The sequence below is a fragment of the Rhipicephalus microplus genome, chromosome 6, assembly GCF_043290135.1.
Source record: "Rhipicephalus microplus isolate Deutch F79 chromosome 6, USDA_Rmic, whole genome shotgun sequence".
In the NCBI taxonomy this organism is placed as follows: domain Eukaryota; kingdom Metazoa; phylum Arthropoda; class Arachnida; order Ixodida; family Ixodidae; genus Rhipicephalus; species Rhipicephalus microplus.
In genome coordinates this window covers 1,401,115-1,422,500 of record NC_134705.1, presented here as the reverse complement: position 1 = coordinate 1,422,500, position 21,386 = coordinate 1,401,115, and positions in this window count along the sequence as shown.

The following is a 21,386-nucleotide window of genomic DNA, read 5'->3' as shown; positions in this document are numbered from 1 at the left end:
CCTAACCAAACCTAACCTAACCTTACTTAACCTAACCTAACGTAACCTAACCTAACCTAACCTATTCTAACGTAACCTAACCTTACCTGACCTAACCTAACCTAACGTAACCTAACCTAACCTAACATAACCTAACGTAACCTAACCTAACCTAACCTAACGTAACCTAACCTAACCTAACCCAACCTAACCCAACCCAACCCAACCCAACAACACCCAACCCAACCTAACCTAACCTAACCTAACCTTACCTAACATAACCAAATTATCCTTACCTAACCTAACCTAACGTAACGTAACCTAACCTAACCTAACGTAACCTAACCTAACCTAACCTAACCTAACCTAACCCAACCTAACCTAACCTAACCTAACCCAACTCAACCCAACCTAACCTAATCTAACCTAACCTAACCTAACCTAACCTAACCTAACCAAACCTAACCTAACCTAACCTAACCTAACCTAACCTAACGACGGTTGCAAGCGCTTTCACATTAGATATCGCAGATCCCCACTTTTAATGGTGAAAAACACTGCATCTCACTAATTGACATTGTTTCATGCGGTTTTACGACGGTTCATATCTTAACCTAACCTAACATTCGCACTTGTATCTAAAAACGCTCTATTACACTGTTTTGTTCACAATTACGATATTTGCATAACCTCACAGTTTTTCACCAACTTATTGCAGTACAGAACGCTGTATCTCGCTAAATGACTTTGTTCTTTAAGGTTTCACGATGCTTGCATGCGCTTTAACGAGAATATCACAATATAGCAGTTTCGCACTTGTAACGGTAGAACACGCAGTATTTGGCTTGTTCATGTCGTTTTGTGTGCTTTCACAACATTTCACCTATCGCAGTTTAATACTCGCAATAAAACAACACTATCTCGTTAGATGACATCGTTTTTGGTGCTTTCACGACGCTACGTAGCTCAAACTAACCTAACCTTCGCACTTCTATCGTTAGAAAACGTTTTATTCGCTACTTTACAATGTTTTCTACAAGATTACGACGGTTTCATGCGCTTTCACATTAGATATCGTAGTTCCCGACTTGTAATGTTGAAAAACACTACATCTCACTAAGTGACATTGTTTAATGCGGTTTTACGACGGTTGATATCTCAACCTAACCTAACATTCGCACTTGTATTAAAAAACGCTCTATTACACTGTTTCGTTCACAATTAGGATATTTGCATAACCTCACAGTTTTTCACCAACTTATTGCAGTACAGAACGCTGTATCTCGCTAAATGACATCGTTCTTTAAGGTTTCACGATGCTTGCATGCGCTTTAACGAGAATATCACAACATAGCAGTTTCGCACTTGTAACGGTACAACACGCAGTATTTGGCTTGTTCATGCCGTTTTGTGTGCTTTCACAACATTTCACCTATCGCAGTTTCGTACTCGCAATAAAACAACACTATCTCGTTAGATGACGTTGTTTTTAGTAGTTTCACGACGCTACCTAGCTTAAACTAACATAACTCAACCTAACATAACCTTCGCACTTCTATCGTTAGAAAACGTTTTACTCGCTACTTTACATTGCTTTCTACAACATTACGACGGTTTCAAGCGCTTTCACATTAGATATCACAGTTCCCAACTTGTAAAGGTGAAAAACACTGCATCTCACTAAGTGACATTGTTTAATGCGGTTTTACGACGGTTCATACCTTAACCTAACGTAACCTAACCTAACCTAACCTTACCTAACCTAAACTAACCTAACCTAACCCAACCCAACCCAACCTAACCTAACCTAACCTAACCTAAACTAACCTAACCCAACCTAACCTAACCTAACCTAACCTAACCCAACCTAACCCAACCCAACCCAACCTAACCTAACCTAAGCTAACCTAACCTAACCTAACCTAACCTAACCAAACCTAACCTAACCTTACTTAACCTAACCTAACGTAACCTAACCTAACCTAACCTATTCTAACGTAACCTAACCTTACCTGACCTAACCTAACCTAACGTAACCTAACCTAACCTAACATAACCTAACGTAACCTAACCTAACCTAACCTAACGTAACCTAACCTAACCTAACCCAACCTAACCCAACCCAACCCAACCCAACCCAACAACACCCAACCCAACCTAACCTAACCTAACCTAACCTTACCTAACATAACCAAATTATCCTTACCTAACCTAACCTAACGTAACGTAACCTAACCTAACCTAACGTAACCTAACCTAACCTAACCTAACCCAACCTAACCTAACCTAACCTAACCCAACTCAACCCAACCTAACCTAATCTAACCTAACCTAACCTAACCTAACCTAACCTAACCAAACCTAACCTAACCTAACCTAACCTAACCTAACCTAACGACGGTTGCAAGCGCTTTCACATTAGATATCGCAGATCCCCACTTTTAATGGTGAAAAACACTGCATCTCACTAATTGACATTGTTTCATGCGGTTTTACGACGGTTCATATCTTAACCTAACCTAACATTCGCACTTGTATCTAAAAACGCTCTATTACACTGTTTTGTTCACAATTACAATATTTGCATAACCTCACAGTTTTTCACCAACTTATTGCAGTACAGAACGCTGTATCTCGCTAAATGACTTTGTTCTTTAAGGTTTCACGATGCTTGCATGCGCTTTAACGAGAATATCACAATATAGCAGTTTCGCACTTGTAACGGTAGAACACGCAGTATTTGGCTTGTTCATGCCGTTTTGTGTGCTTTCACAACATTTCACCTATCGCAGTTTAATACTCGCAATAAAACAACACTATCTCGTTAGATGACATCGTTTTTGGTGCTTTCACGACGCTACGTAGCTCAAACTAACCTAACCTTCGCACTTCTATCGTTAGAAAACGTTTTATTCGCTACTTTACAATGTTTTCTACAAGATTACGACGCTTTCATGCGCTTTCACATTAGATATCGCAGTTCCCGACTTGTAATGGTGAAAAACACAGCATCTCACTAAGTGACATTGTTTATTGCGGTTTTAGCGCGGTTCATATCTTAACCTAACCTAACCTAACCTAACCAAATTTAACCTAACCTAACCTTACCTAACCCAAACTAACCTAACCTAACCAAACCTTACCTAACATAACCTAACCTAACCTAACCTAACCTAACCTAACCAAACCTAACCTAACCTAACCTAACCTAACCTAACCTATCCTAACGACGTTTGCAAGCGCTTTCACATTAGATATCGCAGTTCCCGACTTGTAATGGTGAAAAACACTGCATCTCACTAAGTGACATTGTTTAATGCGGTTTTACGACGGTTCATATCTTAACCTAACCTAACTTTCGCACTTGTATTGAAAAACGCTCTATTACACTGTTTCGTTCACAATTACGATATTTGCATAACCTCACAGTTTTTCACCAACTTATTGCAGTACAGAACGCTGTATCTCGCTAAACGACATCGTTCTTTAAGGTTTCACGATGCTTGCATGCGCTTTAACGAGAATATCACAATAAAGCAGTTTCGCACTTGTAACAACACAAGACGCAGTATCTGGCTAGTTTATGCCATTTTGTGTGCATTCACAATATTTCACCTATCGCAGTTTCGTACTCACAATAAAACAACACTATCTCGTTAGATGACATCGTTTTTGGTGGTTTCACGACGCTACGTAGCTCAAACTAACCTAACCTTCGCACTTCTATCGTTAGAAAACGTTTTATTCGCTACTTTACAATGTTTTCTACAAGATTACGACGGTTTCATGCGCTTTCACATTAGATATCGCAGTTCCCGACCTTTAATGGTGAAAAACACAGCATCTCACTAAGTGACATTATTGAAGTTTTTGCGCACACACACAAGGACACAGAAGAAGGGAACACAAGGACCAGCGCAGACTAACAACTGATTTTTATTCAGTAAGAAAACAGAATATATACGCTTACTTGCACCCCATGATCACCGCGCATGAGCAAAAACGGCATCGTACAATCTTAAAAACCAAATATCACATGTTGTTCAGCAATTCAATTTCTTTTTCACTAAGCGATATCGACGGATGGCTGACGCACATATCTTTAAGTCTAGAGATGTGCCACGCTTCTACTATTTCTCTTGTTGTCTGATTTGGGTGTACATACACCACCTCAGTTTGATCAAACAACGGCTTACATGCACTAAAAGAACAACGCGCACAGTGAAGTGCTAAATGTGTTTCCGGCCTCCCTTTCAAGTTGGTCATGTGCTCCTTCAATCTCACATTTAAGCATCGGCCAGTCTGACCGACATAGAAGTTCCCACAACTGAAGGGGGTCTTATAAACTACCTTTCTTTTGCACTCAACCACCTGATGACCTGCACGCTTGGAACAATTGCCTCCGATATCCCTCGTCCTTTCCTCGTACAGATTATTTACAGCCGGACACACGCCCCCTAGTTTGTTCTTTGCCGAGAATACAACTTTGACACCATATTTAGCTGCCACCTTCTTAAGTTTATGGGAGAAACCATGCTCGTAGGGGATTACCGAAATTTTCTTTGTATCTTGGCTTCTTTCCTCTTTCTCCCCGGATTTCATTTTCTTCATTAATCTTTCGCTTGCAGTTAGAAGAAACGAGTTAGGGTATCCTGCCTTTTCCAGCTTTACCTTCTGTTCAAGGAAAGATTCTTTTAACTTGTGCTTACATGTTTTTGTAAGAGCTGAATTGAAACACCCCATTGCTATACCGTTTTTTACTATCCTTGAATGGGAGGAAGCGTACTGCAACAGGGGCTTCTCTGTTCTAGGCGAATACTTCCAACACACATGGTTCTTTTCAAAAACAAGCTTCATATCTAGGAACTGTAAACAGTTTTCGGTGGGTTGTTCAGATGTAAAAACTAGGCCTTTGCCTCTCCGTCTGAAAGTCTCCATTACACTTGTGGTGACAGCATCCCAGTCTGTGTCTACACCCAAAATCAAATAATCATCAACATATCTGAATATTTTTAAGGACTTGCCACCCAAATCAGAATCCACCAGTCTGTCAACTTTGCTCAAAAAAATTGTACTCAGTACAGGGGCTACCTTGGATCCAATACACACTCCATTCTTTTGACGGAACAGTCTATCTTGAAATAGTACAACCGTGCTGTCCAAGTACATGCAAAGTAATTCAAGAAACGTTCTAGTGAATTACTTTGCATGTACTTGGACAGCACGGTTGTACTATTTCAAGATAGACTGTTCCGTCAAAAGAATGGAGTGTGTATTGGATCCAAGGTAGCCCCTGTACTGAGTACAATTTTTTTGAGCAAAGTTGACAGACTGGTGGATTCTGATTTGGGTGGCAAGTCCTTAAAAATATTCAGATATGTTGATGATTATTTGATTTTGGGTGTAGACACAGACTGGGATGCTGTCACCACAAGTGTAATGGAGACTTTCAGACGGAGAGGCAAAGGCCTAGTTTTTACATCTGAACAACCCACCGAAAACTGTTTACAGTTCCTAGATATGAAGCTTGTTTTTGAAAAGAACCATGTGTGTTGGAAGTATTCGCCTAGAACAGAGAAGCCCCTGTTGCAGTACGCTTCCTCCCATTCAAGGATAGTAAAAAACGGTATAGCAATGGGGTGTTTCAATTCAGCTCTTACAAAAACATGTAAGCACAAGTTAAAAGAATCTTTCCTTGAACAGAAGGTAAAGCTGGAAAAGGCAGGATACCCTAACTCGTTTCTTCTAACTGCAAGCGAAAGATTAATGAAGAAAATGAAATCCGGGGAGAAAGAGGAAAGAAGCCAAGATACAAAGAAAATTTCGGTAATCCCCTACGAGCATGGTTTCTCCCATAAACTTAAGAAGGTGGCAGCTAAATATGGTGTCAAAGTTGTATTCTCGGCAAAGAACAAACTAGGGGGCGTGTGTCCGGCTGTAAATAATCTGTACGAGGAAAGGACGAGGGATATCGGAGGCAATTGTTCCAAGCGTGCAGGTCATCAGGTGGTTGAGTGCAAAAGAAAGGTAGTTTATAAGACCCCCTTCAGTTGTGGGAACTTCTATGTCGGTCAGACTGGCCGATGCTTAAATGTGAGATTGAAGGAGCACATGACCAACTTGAAAGGGAGGCCGGAAACACATTTAGCACTTCACTGTGCGCGTTGTTCTTTTAGTGCATGTAAGCCGTTGTTTGATCAAACTGAGGTGGTGTATGTACACCCAAATCAGACAACAAGAGAAATAGTAGAAGCGTGGCACATCTCTAGACTTAAAGATATGTGCGTCAGCCATCCGTCGATATCGCTTAGTGAAAAAGAAATTGAATTGCTGAACAACATGTGATATTTGGTTTTTAAGATTGTACGATGCCGTTTTTGCTCATGCGCGGTGATCATGGGGTGCAAGTAAGCGTATATATTCTGTTTTCTTACTGAATAAAAATCAGTTGTTAGTCTGCGCTGGTCCTTGTGTTCCCTTCTTCTGTGTCCTTGTGTGTGTGCGCAAAAACTTCAATTATGCAGCAGTACCAACTAGCCCGTCTTTCCGTATTATTAAGTGACATTGTTTAATGCGGTTTTAGCGCGGTTCATATCTTAACCTAACCTAACCTAACCTAATTTAACCTAACCTAACCTTACCTAACCCAACCTAACCTAACCTAACCTAACCAAACCTTACCTAACATAACCTAACCTAACCTAACCAAACCTAACCTAACGTAACCTAACCTAACCTAACCTAACCTAACCTAACGACGTTTGCAAGCGCTTTCACATTAGATATCGCAGTTCCCGACTTGTAATGGTGAAAAACACTGCATCTCACTAAGTGACATTGTTTAATGCGGTTTTACGACGGTTCATATCTTAACCTAACCTAACATTCGTACTTGTATTGAAAAACGCTCTATTACACTGTTTCGTTCACAATTACGATATTTGCATAACCTCACAGTTTTTCACCAACTTATTGCAGTACAGAACGCTGTATCTCGCTAAATGACATCGTTTTTAAGCTTTCACGATGCTTGCATGCGCTTCAACGAGAATATCACATTATAGCAGTTTCGCACTTGTAACGGTACAACACGCAGTATCTGGCTTGTTCAAGCCGTTTTGTGTACTTTCACAACATTTCACCTATTGCAGTTTCGTACATGCAATAAAACAACACTATCTCGTTAGATGACGTCCTTTTTGGTGATCTCACGACGCTACATAGCTTAAACTAACATAACTCAAGCTAACCTTCGCACTTCTATCGTTAGAAAACGTTTTACTCGCAATTTTACAATGTCTTCTACAAGATTACGACGGTTTCATGCGCTTTCACATTAGATATCGTAGTTCCCGACTTGTAATGTTGAAAAACACTACATCTCACTAAGTGACATTGTTTAATGCGGTTTTACGACGGTTGATATGTCAACCTAACCTAACATTCGCACTTGTATCTAAAGGCGCTCAATTACACTGTTTCGTTCACAATTACGATATTTGCTTGACCTCACAGTTTCTCACCAACTTATTACAGTACAGAACGCTGTATCTCGCTAAATGACATCGTTCTTTAAGGTTTCACGATACTTGCATGCGCTTTAACGAGAATATCACAATAAAGCAGTTTCGCACTTGTAACGGCACAAGACGCAGTATCTGGCTAGTTCATGTCATTTTGTGTGCTTTCACAACATTTCACCTATCGCAGTTTAATACTCGCAATAAAACAACACTATCTCGTTAGATGACGTCGTTTTTGGTAGTTTCACGACGCTACCTAGCTTAAACTAACCTAACCTAACCTAACCTTCGCACTTCTATCGTTAGAAAACGTTTTACTCGCAACTTTACAATGTTTTCTACAAGATTACGACGGTTTCATGCGCTTTCACATTAGATATCGTAGTTCCCGACTTGTAATGTTGAAAAACACTACATCTCACTAAGTGACATTGTTTAATGCGGTTTTACGACGGTTGATATGTCAACCTAACCTAACATTCGCACTTGTATCTAAAGGCGCTCAATTACACTGTTTCGTTCACAATTACGATATTTGCTTGACCTCACAGTTTCTCACCAACTTATTACAGTACAGAACGCTGTATCTCGCTAAATGACATCGTTCTTTAAGGTTTCACGATACTCGCATGCGCTTTAACGAGAATATCACAATAAAGCAGTTTCGCACTTGTAACGGCACAAGACGCAGTATCTGGCTAGTTCATGCCATTTTGTGTGCTTTCACAATATTTCACCTATCGCAGTTTCGTACTCGCAATAAAACAACACTATCTCGTTAGATGGCATCGTTTTTGGTGGTTTCACGACGCTACGTAGCTCAAACTAACCTAACCTTCGCACTTCTATCGTTAGAAAACGTTTTATTCGCTACTTTACAATGTTTTCTACAAGATTACGACGGTTTCATGCGCTTTCACATTAGATATCGCAGTTCCCGACTTGTAATGGTGAAAAACACAGCATCTCACTAAGTGACATTGTTTAATGCGGTTTTAGCGCGGTTCATATCTTAACCTAACCTAACCTAACCTAACCCAACCTAACTTAACCTTACCTAACGCAACCTAACCTAACCTAACCTAACCAAACCTTACCTAACATAACCTAACCTAACCTAACCTAACCAAACCTAACCTAACGTAACCTAACCTAACCTAACCTAACCTAACCTAACCTAACGACGTTTGCAAGCGCTTTCACATTAGATATCGCAGTTCCCGACTTGTAATGGTGAAAAACACTGCATCTCACTAAGTGACATTGTTTAATGCGGTTTTACGACGGTTCATATCTTAACCTAACCTAACATTCGTACTTGTATTGAAAAACGCTCTATTACACTGTTTCGTTCACAATTACGATATTTGCATAACCTCACAGTTTTTCACCAACTTATTGCAGTACAGAACGCTGTATCTCGCTAAATGACATCGTTCTTTAAGCTTTCACGATGCTTGCATGCGCTTTAACGAGAATATCACATTATAGCAGTTTCGCACTTGTAACGGTACAACACGCAGTATCTGGCTTGTTCAAGCCGTTTTGTGTACTTTCACAACATTTCACCTATTGCAGTTTCGTACATGCAATAAAACAACACTATCTCGTTAGATGACGTCCTTTTTGGTGATCTCACGACGCTACATAGCTTAAACTAACATAACTCAAGCTAACCTTCGCACTTCTATCGTTAGAAAACGTTTTACTCGCAATTTTACAATGTCTTCTACAAAATTACGACGGTTTCATGCGCTTTCACATTAGATATCGTAGTTCCCGACTTGTAATGTTGAAAAACACTACATCTCACTAAGTGATATTGTTTAATGCGGTTTTACGACGGTTGATATCTCAACCTAACCTAACATTCGCACTTGTATCTAAATACGCTCAATTACACTGTTTCGTTCACAATTACGATATTTGCTTGACCTCACAGTTTCTCACCAACTTATTACAGTACAGAACTCTGTATCTCGCTAAATGACATCGTTCTTTAAGGTTTCACGATACTTGCATGTGCTTTAACGAGAATATCACAATAAAGCAGTTTCGCACTTGTAACGGCACAAGACGCAGTATCTGGCTAGTTCATGCCATTTTGTGTGCTTTCCCAATATTTCACCTATCGCAGTTTTGTACTCGCAATAAAACATCACTATCTCATTAGATGACATCGTTTTTGGTGGTTTCACGACGCTACCTAGCTCAAACTTACCTAACCTTCGCACTTCTATCGTTAGAAAACGTTTTATTCGCTACTTTCCAATGTGTTCTACAAGATTACGACGGTTTCATGCGCTTTCACATTAGATATCGCAGTTCCCGACTTGTAATGGTGAAAAACACAGCATCTCACTAAGTGACATTGTTTAATGCGGATTTAGCGCGGTTCATATCTTAACCTAACCTAACCTAACCTAACCTAACCTTACCTAACCCAACCTAACCTAACCTAACCTAACCAAACCTTACCTAACATACCCTAACCTAACCTAACCTAACCTAACCAAACCTAACCTAACCTAACCTAACCTAACCTAACATAACCTAACGACGTTTGCAAGCGCTTTCACATTAGATATCGCAGTTCCCGACTTGTAATGGTGAAAAACACTGCATCTCACTAAGTGACATTGTTTAATGTGGTTTTACGACGGTTCATATCTTAACCTAACCTAACATTCGCACTTGTATCTAAAAACGCTCTATTACACTGTTTTGTTCACAATTACGATATTTGCATAACCTCACAGTTTTTCACCAACTTATTGCAGTACAGAACGCCGTATCTCGCTAAATGACATTTTTCTTTAAGGTTTCACGATGCTTGCATGCGCTTTAACGAGAATATCACAATATAGCAGTTTCGCACTTGTAACGGTAGAACACGCAGTATTTGGCTTGTTCATGCCGTTTTGTGTGCTTTCACAACATTTCACCTATCGCAGTTTAATACTCGCAATAAAACAACACTATCTCGTTAGATGACGTCGTTTTTGGTAGTTTCACGACGCTACCTAGCTTAAACTCACCTAACCTAACCTAACCTTCGCACTTCTATCGTTAGAAAACGTTTTACTCGCCACTTTACAATGTTTTCTACAAGATTACGACGGTTTCATGCGCTTTCACATTAGATATTGTAGTTCCCGACTTGTAATGTTGAAAAACACTACATCTCACTAAGTGACATTGTTTAATGCGATTTTACGACGGTTCATACCTTAACCTAACGTAACCTAACCTAACCTAACCTAACCTTACCTAACCTAACCTAACCTAACCTAACCCAACCAACCCAACCCAACCTAACCTAACCTAACCTAACCTAACCTTACCTAACCTAACCAAATTATCCTTACCTAACCTAACCTGACCTAACGTAACCTAACCTAACGTAACCTAACGTAACCTAACCTAACCTAACGTAGCCTAACCTAACCAAACCTAACCCAACCTAACCTAACCCAACCTAACCTAACCTAGCCCAACTCAACCCAACCTAACCTAATCTAACCTAACCTAACCTAACCTAACCTAACCTAACGTAACCTAACCTAACCTAACCCAACCTAACCCAACCCAACCCAACCCAACCCAACAACACCCAACCCAACCTAACCTAACCTAACCTAACCTTACCTAACATAACCAAATTATCCTTACCTAACCTAACCTAACGTAACGTAACCTAACCTAACCTAACGTAACCTAACCTAACCTAACCTAACCTAACCTAACCTAACCCAACCTAACCTAACCTAACCTAACCCAACTCAACCCAACCTAACCTAATCTAACCTAACCTAACCTAACCTAACCTAACCAAACCTAACCTAACCTAACCTAACCTAACCTAACCTAACGACGGTTGCAAGCGCTTTCACATTAGATATCGCAGATCCCCACTTTTAATGGTGAAAAACACTGCATCTCACTAATTGACATTGTTTCATGCGGTTTTACGACGGTTCATATCTTAACCTAACCTAACATTCGCACTTGTATCTAAAAACGCTCTATTACACTGTTTTGTTCACAATTACAATATTTGCATAACCTCACAGTTTTTCACCAACTTATTGCAGTACAGAACGCTGTATCTCGCTAAATGACTTTGTTCTTTAAGGTTTCACGATGCTTGCATGCGCTTTAACGAGAATATCACAATATAGCAGTTTCGCACTTGTAACGGTAGAACACGCAGTATTTGGCTTGTTCATGCCGTTTTGTGTGCTTTCACAACATTTCACCTATCGCAGTTTAATACTCGCAATAAAACAACACTATCTCGTTAGATGACATCGTTTTTGGTGCTTTCACGACGCTACGTAGCTCAAACTAACCTAACCTTCGCACTTCTATAGTTAGAAAACGTTTTATTCGCTACTTTACAATGTTTTCTACAAGATTACGACGCTTTCATGCGCTTTCACATTAGATATCGCAGTTCCCGACTTGTAATGGTGAAAAACACAGCATCTCACTAAGTGACATTGTTTATTGCGGTTTTAGCGCGGTTCATATCTTAACCTAACCTAACCTAACCTAACCAAATTTAACCTAACCTAACCTTACCTAACCCAAACTAACCTAACCTAACCAAACCTTACCTAACATAACCTAACCTAACCTAACCTAACCTAACCTAACCAAACCTAACCTAACCTAACCTAACCTAACCTAACCTAACCTATCCTAACGACGTTTGCAAGCGCTTTCACATTAGATATCGCAGTTCCCGACTTGTAATGGTGAAAAACACTGCATCTCACTAAGTGACATTGTTTAATGCGGTTTTACGACGGTTCATATCTTAACCTAACCTAACTTTCGCACTTGTATTGAAAAACGCTCTATTACACTGTTTCGTTCACAATTACGATATTTGCATAACCTCACAGTTTTTCACCAACTTATTGCAGTACAGAACGCTGTATCTCGCTAAACGACATCGTTCTTTAAGGTTTCACGATGCTTGCATGCGCTTTAACGAGAATATCACAATAAAGCAGTTTCGCACTTGTAACAACACAAGACGCAGTATCTGGCTAGTTTATGCCATTTTGTGTGCATTCACAATATTTCACCTATCGCAGTTTCGTACTCACAATAAAACAACACTATCTCGTTAGATGACATCGTTTTTGGTGGTTTCACGACGCTACGTAGCTCAAACTAACCTAACCTTCGCACTTCTATCGTTAGAAAACGTTTTATTCGCTACTTTACAATGTTTTCTACAAGATTACGACGGTTTCATGCGCTTTCACATTAGATATCGCAGTTCCCGACTTTTAATGGTGAAAAACACAGCATCTCACTAAGTGACATTGTTTAATGCGGTTTTAGCGCGGTTCATATCTTAACCTAACCTAACCTAACCTAATTTAACCTAACCTAACCTTACCTAACCCAACCTAACCTAACCTAACCTAACCAAACCTTACCTAACATAACCTAACCTAACCTAACCAAACCTAACCTAACGTAACCTAACCTAACCTAACCTAACCTAACCTAACGACGTTTGCAAGCGCTTTCACATTAGATATCGCAGTTCCCGACTTGTAATGGTGAAAAACACTGCATCTCACTAAGTGACATTGTTTAATGCGGTTTTACGACGGTTCATATCTTAACCTAACCTAACATTCGTACTTGTATTGAAAAACGCTCTATTACACTGTTTCGTTCACAATTACGATATTTGCATAACCTCACAGTTTTTCACCAACTTATTGCAGTACAGAACGCTGTATCTCGCTAAATGACATCGTTTTTAAGCTTTCACGATGCTTGCATGCGCTTCAACGAGAATATCACATTATAGCAGTTTCGCACTTGTAACGGTACAACACGCAGTATCTGGCTTGTTCAAGCCGTTTTGTGTACTTTCACAACATTTCACCTATTGCAGTTTCGTACATGCAATAAAACAACACTATCTCGTTAGATGACGTCCTTTTTGGTGATCTCACGACGCTACATAGCTTAAACTAACATAACTCAAGCTAACCTTCGCACTTCTATCGTTAGAAAACGTTTTACTCGCAATTTTACAATGTCTTCTACAAGATTACGACGGTTTCATGCGCTTTCACATTAGATATCGTAGTTCCCGACTTGTAATGTTGAAAAACACTACATCTCACTAAGTGACATTGTTTAATGCGGTTTTACGACGGTTGATATGTCAACCTAACCTAACATTCGCACTTGTATCTAAAGGCGCTCAATTACACTGTTTCGTTCACAATTACGATATTTGCTTGACCTCACAGTTTCTCACCAACTTATTACAGTACAGAACGCTGTATCTCGCTAAATGACATCGTTCTTTAAGGTTTCACGATACTTGCATGCGCTTTAACGAGAATATCACAATAAAGCAGTTTCGCACTTGTAACGGCACAAGACGCAGTATCTGGCTAGTTCATGTCATTTTGTGTGCTTTCACAACATTTCACCTATCGCAGTTTAATACTCGCAATAAAACAACACTATCTCGTTAGATGACGTCGTTTTTGGTAGTTTCACGACGCTACCTAGCTTAAACTAACCTAACCTAACCTAACCTTCGCACTTCTATCGTTAGAAAACGTTTTACTCGCAACTTTACAATGTTTTCTACAAGATTACGACGGTTTCATGCGCTTTCACATTAGATATCGTAGTTCCCGACTTGTAATGTTGAAAAACACTACATCTCACTAAGTGACATTGTTTAATGCGGTTTTACGACGGTTGATATGTCAACCTAACCTAACATTCGCACTTGTATCTAAAGGCGCTCAATTACACTGTTTCGTTCACAATTACGATATTTGCTTGACCTCACAGTTTCTCACCAACTTATTACAGTACAGAACGCTGTATCTCGCTAAATGACATCGTTCTTTAAGGTTTCACGATACTCGCATGCGCTTTAACGAGAATATCACAATAAAGCAGTTTCGCACTTGTAACGGCACAAGACGCAGTATCTGGCTAGTTCATGCCATTTTGTGTGCTTTCACAATATTTCACCTATCGCAGTTTCGTACTCGCAATAAAACAACACTATCTCGTTAGATGGCATCGTTTTTGGTGGTTTCACGACGCTACGTAGCTCAAACTAACCTAACCTTCGCACTTCTATCGTTAGAAAACGTTTTATTCGCTACTTTACAATGTTTTCTACAAGATTACGACGGTTTCATGCGCTTTCACATTAGATATCGCAGTTCCCGACTTGTAATGGTGAAAAACACAGCATCTCACTAAGTGACATTGTTTAATGCGGTTTTAGCGCGGTTCATATCTTAACCTAACCTAACCTAACCTAACCCAACCTAACTTAACCTTACCTAACGCAACCTAACCTAACCTAACCTAACCAAACCTTACCTAACATAACCTAACCTAACCTAACCTAACCAAACCTAACCTAACGTAACCTAACCTAACCTAACCTAACCTAACCTAACCTAACGACGTTTGCAAGCGCTTTCACATTAGATATCGCAGTTCCCGACTTGTAATGGTGAAAAACACTGCATCTCACTAAGTGACATTGTTTAATGCGGTTTTACGACGGTTCATATCTTAACCTAACCTAACATTCGTACTTGTATTGAAAAACGCTCTATTACACTGTTTCGTTCACAATTACGATATTTGCATAACCTCACAGTTTTTCACCAACTTATTGCAGTACAGAACGCTGTATCTCGCTAAATGACATCGTTCTTTAAGCTTTCACGATGCTTGCATGCGCTTTAACGAGAATATCACATTATAGCAGTTTCGCACTTGTAACGGTACAACACGCAGTATCTGGCTTGTTCAAGCCGTTTTGTGTACTTTCACAACATTTCACCTATTGCAGTTTCGTACATGCAATAAAACAACACTATCTCGTTAGATGACGTCCTTTTTGGTGATCTCACGACGCTACATAGCTTAAACTAACATAACTCAAGCTAACCTTCGCACTTCTATCGTTAGAAAACGTTTTACTCGCAATTTTACAATGTCTTCTACAAAATTACGACGGTTTCATGCGCTTTCACATTAGATATCGTAGTTCCCGACTTGTAATGTTGAAAAACACTACATCTCACTAAGTGATATTGTTTAATGCGGTTTTACGACGGTTGATATCTCAACCTAACCTAACATTCGCACTTGTATCTAAATACGCTCAATTACACTGTTTCGTTCACAATTACGATATTTGCTTGACCTCACAGTTTCTCACCAACTTATTACAGTACAGAACTCTGTATCTCGCTAAATGACATCGTTCTTTAAGGTTTCACGATACTTGCATGTGCTTTAACGAGAATATCACAATAAAGCAGTTTCGCACTTGTAACGGCACAAGACGCAGTATCTGGCTAGTTCATGCCATTTTGTGTGCTTTCCCAATATTTCACCTATCGCAGTTTTGTACTCGCAATAAAACATCACTATCTCATTAGATGACATCGTTTTTGGTGGTTTCACGACGCTACCTAGCTCAAACTTACCTAACCTTCGCACTTCTATCGTTAGAAAACGTTTTATTCGCTACTTTCCAATGTGTTCTACAAGATTACGACGGTTTCATGCGCTTTCACATTAGATATCGCAGTTCCCGACTTGTAATGGTGAAAAACACAGCATCTCACTAAGTGACATTGTTTAATGCGGATTTAGCGCGGTTCATATCTTAACCTAACCTAACCTAACCTAACCTAACCTTACCTAACCCAACCTAACCTAACCTAACCTAACCAAACCTTACCTAACATACCCTAACCTAACCTAACCTAACCTAACCAAACCTAACCTAACCTAACCTAACCTAACCTAACCTAACCTAACCTAACATAACCTAACGACGTTTGCAAGCGCTTTCACATTAGATATCGCAGTTCCCGACTTGTAATGGTGAAAAACACTGCATCTCACTAAGTGACATTGTTTAATGTGGTTTTACGACGGTTCATATCTTAACCTAACCTAACATTCGCACTTGTATCTAAAAACGCTCTATTACACTGTTTTGTTCACAATTACGATATTTGCATAACCTCACAGTTTTTCACCAACTTATTGCAGTACAGAACGCCGTATCTCGCTAAATGACATTTTTCTTTAAGGTTTCACGATGCTTGCATGCGCTTTAACGAGAATATCACAATATAGCAGTTTCGCACTTGTAACGGTAGAACACGCAGTATTTGGCTTGTTCATGCCGTTTTGTGTGCTTTCACAACATTTCACCTATCGCAGTTTAATACTCGCAATAAAACAACACTATCTCGTTAGATGACGTCGTTTTTGGTAGTTTCACGACGCTACCTAGCTTAAACTCACCTAACCTAACCTAACCTTCGCACTTCTATCGTTAGAAAACGTTTTACTCGCCACTTTACAATGTTTTCTACAAGATTACGACGGTTTCATGCGCTTTCACATTAGATATTGTAGTTCCCGACTTGTAATGTTGAAAAACACTACATCTCACTAAGTGACATTGTTTAATGCGATTTTACGACGGTTCATACCTTAACCTAACGTAACCTAACCTAACCTAACCTAACCTTACCTAACCTAACCTAACCTAACCTAACCCAACCAACCCAACCCAACCTAACCTAACCTAACCTAACCTAACCTTACCTAACCTAACCAAATTATCCTTACCTAACCTAACCTAACCTAACGTAACCTAACCTAACGTAACCTAACGTAACCTAACCTAACCTAACGTAGCCTAACCTAACCAAACCTAACCCAACCTAACCTAACCTAACCTAACCTAACCTAGCCCAACTCAACCCAACCTAACCTAATCTAACCTAACCTAACCTAACCTAACCTAACCTAACCTAACGACGGTTGCAAGCGCTTTCACATTAGATATAGCAGTTCCCGACTTGTAATGGTGAAAAACACAGCATCTCACTAAGTGACATTGTTTAATGCGGTTTTAGCGCGGTTCATATCTTAACCTAACCTAACCTAACCTAACCCAACCTAACCTAACCTTACCTAACCCAACCTAACCTAACCTAACCTAACCAAACCTTACCTAACATAACCTAACCTAACCTAACCTAACCAAACCTAACCTAACCTAACCTAACCTAACCTAACCTAACGACGGTTGCAAGCGCTTTCACATTAGATATCGCAGTTCCCGACTTGTAATGGTGAAAAACACTGCATCTCACTAAATTACATTGTTTAATGCGGTTTTACGACGGTTCATATCTTAACCTAACCTAACATTCGCACTTGTATCTAAAAACGCTCTATTACACTGTTTTGTTCACAATTACGATATTTGCATAACCTCACAGTTTTTCACCGACTTATTGCAGTACAGAACGCTGTATCTCGCTAAATGACATTGCTCTTTAAGGTTTCACGATGCTTGCATGCGCTTTAACGAGAATATCACAATATAGCAGTTTCGCACTTGTAACGGTAGAGACGCAGTATTTGGCTTGTTCATGCCGTTTTGTGTGCTTTCACAACATTTCACCTATCGCAGTTTAATACTCGCAATAAAACAACACTATCTCGTTAGATGACGTCGTTTTTGGTAGTTTCACGACGCTACCTAGCTTATACTAACCTAACCTAACCTAACCTTCGCACTTCTATCGTTAGAAAACGTTTTACTCGCAACTTTACAAAGTTTTCTACAAGATTACGACGGTTTCATGCGCTTTCACATTAGATATCGTAGTTCCCGACTTGTAATGTTGAAAAACACTACATCTCACTAAGTGACATTGTTTAATGCGGTTTTACGACGGTTGATATGTCAACCTAACCTAACATTCGCACTTGTATCTAAAGGCGCTCAATTACACTGTTTCGTTCACAATTACGATATTTGCTTGACCTCACAGTTTCTCACCAACTTATTACAGTACAGAACGCTGTATCTCGCTAAATGACATCGTTCTTTAAGGTTTCACGATACTTGCATGCGCTTTAACGAGAATATCACAATAAAGCAGTTTCGCACTTGTAACGGCACAAGACGCAGTATCTGGCTAGTTCATGCCATTTTGTGTGCTTTCACAATATTTCACCTATCGCAGTTTCGTACTCGCAATAAAACAACACTATCTCGTTAGGTGGCATCGTTTTTGGTGGTTTCACGACGCTACGTAGCTCAAACTAACCTAACCTTCGCACTTCTATCGTTAGAAAACGTTTTATTCGCTACTTTACAATGTTTTCTACAAGATTACGACGGTTTCATGCGCTTTCACATTAGATATCGCAGTTCCCGACTTGTAATGGTGAAAAACACAGCATCTCACTAAGTGACATTGTTTAATGCGGTTTTAGCGCGGTTCATATCTTAACCTAACCTAACCTAACCTAACCCAACCTAACCTAACCTTACCTAACCCAACCTAACCTAACCTAACCTAACCAAACCTTACCTAACATAACCTAACCTAACCTAACCTAACCAAACCTAACCTAACGTAACCTAACCTAACCTAACCTAACCTAACGACGTTTGCAAGCGCTTTCACATTAGATATCGCAGTTCCCGACTTGTAATGGTGAAAAACACTGCATCTCACTAAGTGACATTGTTTAATGCGGTTTTACGACGGTTCATATCTTAACCTAACCTAACATTCGTACTTGTATTGAAAAACGCTCTATTACACTGTTTCGTTCACAATTACGATATTTGCATAACCTCACAGTTTTTCACCAACTTATTGCAGTACAGAACGATGTATCTCGCTAAATGACATCGTTCTTTAAGCTTTCACGATGCTTGCATGCGCTTTAACGAGAATCTCACATTATAGCAGTTTCGCACTTGTAACGGTACAACACGCAGTATCTGGCTTGTTCAAGCCGTTTTGTGTACTTTCACAACATTTCACCTATTGCAGTTTCGTACATGCAATAAAACAACACTATCTCGTTAGATGACGTCCTTTTTGGTGATCTCACGACGCTACATAGCTTAAACTAACATAACTCAAGCTAACCTTCGCACTTCTATCGTTAGAAAACGTTTTACTCGCATTTTTACAATGTTTTCTACAAAATTACGACCGTTTCATGCGCTTTCACATTAGATATCGTAGTTCCCGACTTGTAATGTTGAAAAACACTACATCTCACTAAGTGATATTGTTTAATGCGGTTTTACGACGGTTGATATCTCAACCTAACCTAACATTCGCACTTGTATCTAAATACGCTCAATTACACTGTTTCGTTCACAATTACGATATTTGCTTGACCTCACAGTTTCTCACCAACTTATTACAGTACAGAACTCTGTATCTCGCTAAATGACATCGTTCTTTAAGGTTTCACGATACTTGCATGTGCTTTAACGAGAATATCACAATAAAGCAGTTTCGCACTTGTAACGGCACAAGACGCAGTATCTGGCTAGTTCATGCCATTTTGTGTGCTTTCCCAATATTTCACCTATCGCAGTTTTGTACTCGCAATAAAACATCACTATCTCATTAGATGACATCGTTTTTGGTGGTTTCACGACGCTACCTAGCTCAAACTTACCTAACCTTCGCACTTCTATCGTTAGAAAACGTTTTATTCGCTACTTTCCAATGTGTTCTACAAGATTACGACGGTTTCATGCGCTTTCACGTTAGATATCGCAGTTCCCGACTTGTAATGGTGAAAAACACAGCATCTCACTAAGTGACATTGTTTAATGCGGATTTAGCGCGGTTCATATCTTAACCTAACCTAACCTAACCTAACCTAACCTTACCTAACCCAACCTAACCTAACCTAACCTAACCAAACCTTACCTAACATACCCTAACCTAACCTAACCTAACCTAACCAAACCTAACCTAACCTAACCTAACGTAACCTAACCTAACCTAACCTAACGTAACCTAACCTAACATAACCTAACGACGTTTGCAAGCGCTTTCACATTAGATATCGCAGTTCCCGACTTGTAATGGTGAAAAACACTGCATCTCACTAAGTGACATTGTTTAATGTGGTTTTACGACGGTTCATATCTTAACCTAACCTAACATTCGCACTTGTATCTAAAAACGCTCTATTACACTGTTTTGTTCACAATTACGATATTTGCATAACCTCACAGTTTTTCACCAACTTATTGCAATACAGAACGCTGTATCTCGCTAAATGACATTTTTCTTTAAGGTTTCACGATGCTTGCATGCGCTTTAACGAGAATATCACAATATAGCAGTTTCGCACTTGTAACGGTAGAACACGCAGTATTTGGCTTGTTCATGCCGTTTTGTGTGCTTTCACAACATTTCACCTATCGCAGTTCAATACTCGCAATAAAACAACACTATCTCGTCAGATGACGTCGTTTTTGGTAGTTTCACGACGCTACCTAGCTTAAACTAACCTAACCTAACCTAACCTTCGCACTTCTATCGTTAGAAAACGTTTTACTCGCAACTTTACAATGTTTTCTACAAGATTACGACGGTTTCATGCGCTTTCACATTAGATATTGTAGTTCCCGACTTGTAATGTTGAAAAACACTACATCTCACTAAGTGACATTGTTTAATGCGGTTTTACGACGGTTCGTACCTTAACCTAACGTAACCTAACCTAACCTAACCTAACCTTACCTAACCTAACCTAACCTAACCTAACCCAACCCAACCCAACCCAACCTAACCTAACCTAACCTAACCTAACCTTACCTAACCTAACCAAATTATCCTTACCTAACCTAACCTAACCTAACGTAACCTAACCTAACGTAACCTAACGTAACCTAACCTAACCTAACGTAGCCTAACCTAACCTAACCTAACCCAACCTAACCTAACCTAACCTAACCTAACCTAACCTAGCCCAACTCAACCCAACCTA